Genomic DNA, 6,000 nt, shown 5'->3' on the forward strand with positions numbered 1-6,000 from the left:
TTGTTGTCCTTTCAATCTTAGTTGTGGAGGGTGCAGTTCAGCTCCAAGTCCAGTTGCCATTGTTAGTTGCAGGGGGCAGAGCCCACCATCCCTTGCAGGACTTGAGGAGTCAAAACAGCAACCTTGTGGTTGAGAGCCCACTGGCCCACGTGGGAATTGAACTGGCAGCCTTTGGAGTTAGGAGCACAGAGCTCCAACTACCTGAGCCACCGGGCTGGCCCCTAGTTTGGCCTGCATTTTAATCAGATTGTTTTTCTTGTTGTTGTTTTGTTCATAAGTTATATGAGTTCTTTATATATTTTAGATATTAACCCGTTATCTGATACATGGTTTACAATTTTTTTTTTCTATTCAGTAGGTCACTTTTCATTTTGTTAATTGTTTCTTTGGCTGTGCAGAAGCTTTTGAGTTTGATACAGTCCCATTTGTTGATTTTTGCTTTTGTTGTTTGTGCTTTTGATATCATGTCCAAAAAATCATTGACAAGACCAATACTGATTGACAAACTTCTTTCATTTCCTTCTAGGAGTTTTATGGTATCAGGTCTTATGTTTAGGTTGTTGATCTATGCCTTTGGTAGACAACAATTCCCTTGGTTCCACAGCCTTCTCCCAGATCCCGTCCACCCACCTTTGGATGCACAGGTGGGTGGATCTCTTGGGGTTTCTGGTATGCTGTGCAGAGGTGCTTTTGTTTGGTTATGAATGTTTGATTTGTTATAAATAGATTAAGGGGAGATGTTGAAGGGGAGAGAAAAAAAGGAATGACTCATGCCACTGTGATGCTGATGTCACTCTGGTTATATATGGTGACAGATAGCAGTCTAGTCATTCTTTTGCATGTGGCTTGGGACTATAGCAAACTAAAAAGCTTCTGCACAGCAAAAGAAACTATCAACAAAACAAAGAGGCAACCAACTGAATGGGAAAGGATATTAATAAACAACACCTCCAATAAAGGGCTAATACCCGAAATACATGTGTAAAGCTCTCAACAACAACAAAAAGAAACAATCAAATTTAAAAATGGACAGAGGACCTCAACAGACACTTCCCCCAAGAAGATATACAAACAGCCAACAGATATACAGAGGGTGCCAAAAAATACAAATTTTAAGAGAGGAAGAAACTGTATTAAAATTGCAATACTCAATATATACCAATAATATACTCCATGCATCTTCTTCCAGCTCCCAGAGTCGCAAACACCTTACCTCCGGGACACCACCTGGAGGACAATAATTTTTTGAGGAACCTCCACACTGTTTTCCAGAGTGGCTGCACCCATTTACATTACCACCAACAGTTCCTTTTTCTCCACAGCCTCTCCAACATTTATTAATTCTTTTGTTAATAAAAGTCATTCCAGCAGGTGTGAGGTGGTATCACAATGTGGTTTTGATTTGCATTTCCCTAATAGCTAGTGAAGTTGATCATTTTTAAATACCTAGGGTACCAAAAAAATGTATACATATGACTTATATTCATTTTTTGTTATTGGTATATATTATTAACAAGTTTCTTCCTTTCTGTCACCATATACCAAAATTAACTCAAAATGGATCAAAGACCTACACATAAGACCTGAAACAAATCGCATAGAAGAAATCATAAGCACTAAACTTACGGACCTTGGATTCAGAGAAGATTTTATGAATTTGGCCTCAAAGTTAAGGGAAGTAAAAGCACAAATAAATCAACTCAGTTGTTTTTATTTTTGTCTACTCATTGGGCTCCCCTGGAGTTAAAAATTGTTAAAAATTCTGTGCACAGAGTTGACAGATCTGGTCCTGGTGATTTTTTCCCCCAATCTTTTGTGAATTCAGTTTTTAAAAACAGTTATAGAACTAGTCAGGTTATTTCATATTGGTTAAGTGTTGGTTGGTTGTAGGTTTCCAGGAATTAGTACATTTCATCTAACTTGTTGGATTTATGTGTACAGAGTTGTTTGTAGTAGTTCCTGGTTATCCGTTGAATGGCTGCAGGATCTGTAGAGGTAGCCTCTGTTTTATGCCTAATATTGGTAAGTTGTGTCTTCTGTTTATCTTTGACCATCTTGCTAAAGGTTTTTTCTTTTTTTTGATCTTTTAAAGAATCATGGTTTTGTTTAATTGACTTTTCTGTATATTTTTCTGTTTCAACTTTATTAATTTATGCTGTTACGTTTATTATTTTTTCCTTCTGTTTGTTTTTATTTTAGTTTTTCCCTTTTCTTAAGGTGTGAGCTTAAAACTTTTCTCCTTTCTAATGGGAGCAATGAATGTTTAGCATTGACATATTTGTAATTCACAAATTTTGTTATATTTTTATTATCACTCTGTTCAATGCATTTTAAACATTTTTATTGAGACTTTCTCTTCTGACCCATGGATTATATAGATGTACATAATTTTTAATTTGCAAGTGTTTGGAGATTTTTCTGTTTTATTAATTTCTAGTTTGATTCCATTACAGTTAGAAAACATACTTTTATTTCAGTTCTTTTAAATTTTTTTACTAGCTTTTTTATTATCAGTTTCAGGTTTACAAACCAACATATGATTAGACATTTACACCCCTCAAAAAATGATAACCCCAACTCGTCTACTACCCATCTGACACCATACATAGTTTTTACATTATTGATTATATTCCCCATACTGTATTTCACAACCCTGTGACTATTTTGTGACTACCAATTTGTACTTTTTAATCCCTTCACCTTTCTCACCCCACCCCAACCCCCTTCCCATTTAGCAACCATCAGTTTGTTCTCTGTAACTATGAGTCTGTTTCTGCTTTGTTTGTTCATTTATTCTGTTCTTTAGATTCCACATAGACTCTGAGGTCGTATGGTTTTTGTCTTTCTAAGTCTGACTTATTTCACATAGCATAATATTTTCTGGGTCCATCCATGTTGTTGCAAATGGTAAGATTTCATTCTTTTTTATGGCAGAATAATACTTCATTGTATAATATAAATGTACTACAATTTCTGTATTCAATCGTCTGTTGATAGGCATTTCAGTTGTTTCTATATCTTGGCTATTGTGAATAGTGCTGCAGTGAACATAAGGTTGCATACATATTTTTTTCGAATCAGTGTTTTGGATTTCTTTGGATAAATACCCACGAGTGGAATTGCTGGGTCATAAGAAAGTTCCATTTTTAATTTTTTGAGGAAACTCCATACTGATTTCCATAGTGGCTGCACCAATCTGCAATCTCACCATCAGTGCATGAGGGTTCCCTTTCTCCACATCCTTGCCAACACTTGTGCGTTGATTTATTAATGATTACCATTCTGACAGGAGTGAGGTGGTATCTCACTGTGGTTTTTATTTGCATTTCTCTGATGCTTAGTGACATTGAGCATCTTTTCATGTCTATTGGCCATCTGTATATCCTCTTTAAAGAAATGTCTATTCAGGTCCTCTGCCCATTTTTTAATTGGATTGTTTGTTTTTTTGGTGTTGAGTTGTATGAGTTTTCTGTAAATTTTCAATATTAACCACTTGTCAGATGTATCATTGGCAAATATCTTCTCCCACTCAGTAGGATGTCTTTTTGTTTTTTTGTTCTTGGATGGTTTCCTTTGCAGTGTGTCGCATCCCGCGCAACACAGGCAGTGAGAGAACGAGAAGGGGTGGCGAAGGGTTAAGAAAGAAACAGAAATCAAGAAAGTTATGAAACAGGGGGCCAGGAGTCTCCCAGCCTCAAAGGACTGAGAGCCCCCATTCGGGCCACCGTGTGGCTTTTATTGATGAACACACAAGGAAGTAGTATTGTTTTCTCCACGGTCTGTGAGTCTCATACATCATACCAGAAAACTGATTCAAGTCAATCACCCTTGTCTGCAAACAGCCGGAATAGAAAGTCCCATGATGTCTTAACAATTATGCTATGTGCCTCCCCAGGGACAAATCCTTTATGCTGAAACTTATTGTTAAGAATGGAAGGATCCGCAAATAAGTGAGATCATATGGTACTTATCTTTCTCTGTCTGACTTATTTCACTTAACATAATGTTCTCTAGATCCATCCAAGTTGTTGCAAATGGTAAGATTTCTTTCTTCTTTATGGCTGCATAATACTCCATTGTATAAATGTATAATTGTATAAACCACAGTTTCTTAATCCAGTCATCTACCGATGGGCATTTTGGTTGTTTCCATGTCTTAGCTATTGTGTATAGTGCTGCAATAAACATAGGAGTGCATAAAGATTTTTGAATTGAAGTTTTGGATTTCTCCGGATAGATACCTAGGAGTGGAATTACTGGATCATAAGGTAGTTCCATTTTCAGATTTTTGAGATACCTCCATACTGTTTCAGAAACAGTTTGGGAGACAATGAGGAAAAACTGAGGGTTGCTAGATGGGCGGGAGGGGTGGGGGGTGGGGGGGAGGGTGAGGGGATTGGAGGGCAATCGGTGACCATAGGATGGCCACGGGCTTGAAAATTAATCTGGGGAACGTAATTTGGTGGTTACCAGAAGGTAAAGGGGTTGGGGGGTGGGGGATGAGGGTGAGGGGGATCAAATGTATGGTGATGGAAGGGGAGCTGACTCTGGGTGGTGAACACACAGTGTGATTTATGGATGATGTGATACAGAATTACACACCTGAAATCTATGTAATTTTACTAACAATTGTCACCCCAATAAATTAAAAATAAATTAAAAAAAAAAAAAAGAATGGAAGGAGAACTGGTGTTATCACATCATTGACTCACTTCCCAAGCAGGTTGTGGGAAGGAATATAGCCTCATAGGCAGAAGCTCTCCTTAGCTGGGGGATGGTGGGGGCTGTGCCCACCTGTATCTACCCCGTGAGTTCTCCTGGTGGTCCCCACGCGGTTCCTCCTGGCTTGGGTTGTTCCTCCCGTGAGGAACCTGACCCGTCATTGGCTGACCAACCATCTTTTGGGGGCCAAACAGAGAGACATGAAGTGTAAGCACAAAGGTGAAGCAAAGTCCCTGAGACGAACAGTTTTGCAGACTCTTCTTTCTTTAGGGATAGGCACGAGGGGACAGACGGTTAGGCTGCTGCGTGGCAACAGCAGTGAAAAAACTTTTTGGTTTGATGTCCCATTTGTTTATTTTTCTGTTGTTTCCCTTACCCAAGGAGATATAGCAGTAAAAATATTGTTAAGGATAATGTCTGAGAGTTTACTTCCTATATTTTCTTTTAGAAGTTTTATGGTTTCATGTCTTAATTTAAGTTTTTAATCCATTTTGAGTTTATTCTTGTATATGGTATAAGAAGGTGGTCTACTTTCATTTTTTTTGCATGTATCTGTCTAGTTTTCCCAGCACCATTTATTGAATTGACTACCCCAATATAAATTCTTGCTTCCACTGTTGTAAATTAAATGACCATATAGGCATGGATTTATTTCTGGGCTCTCTATTCTGTTCCATTGAGCTTAAAAATAAAGAGAAGGGAAAAAATATAACAGGAAAATGGAAACAAAAAGAGACCAAGTGTAATGATTCTGGTATCAGACAAAGTAGAATTCCAGCCAGAAAGGATTAACTGTAACAAGGTTGCTATCACTTCTGACATATACCCTTTTGGTTCATTTTCTTTAGAGAATGTTGACTAATACAAATCCGAGCAATACAAAACGTTATGTGCCAGGTTATTCGTTATGGCATTGTGGACAATTGCAAAATATCGGAAGCAATTTAACTTAACTGCTCAACTCCACAGCCTGGCTCTTAGGCTCATCTTGGCCAGCAGCTGCTATCCAACTTCTAATTGAGCATGAAAAATAACAGGGCTCACTCCCTTCCTCCGCCACGGGCAGCCCATTCCTGCTGAGGACAGCTCCAGTTGTTGGAAAGATCTCCCCAGTTCCCAGATGCTCACCTGGTTTGGGGAGTGTAGCACGATGTGATTTATCTCCACCTAGAGATTAAGGTGCATGGGATTAGGACACAAAATGGAGATGCCCGTGAACTACAAGGGAAATGCATCCCTGTTCCACTTCTGAACACTCTTGGGCTGAGATGAAGAGCT

This window comes from Rhinolophus ferrumequinum, chromosome 15 (assembly GCF_004115265.2).
Source record: "Rhinolophus ferrumequinum isolate MPI-CBG mRhiFer1 chromosome 15, mRhiFer1_v1.p, whole genome shotgun sequence".
Classification (NCBI taxonomy): Eukaryota; Metazoa; Chordata; class Mammalia; order Chiroptera; family Rhinolophidae; genus Rhinolophus; species Rhinolophus ferrumequinum.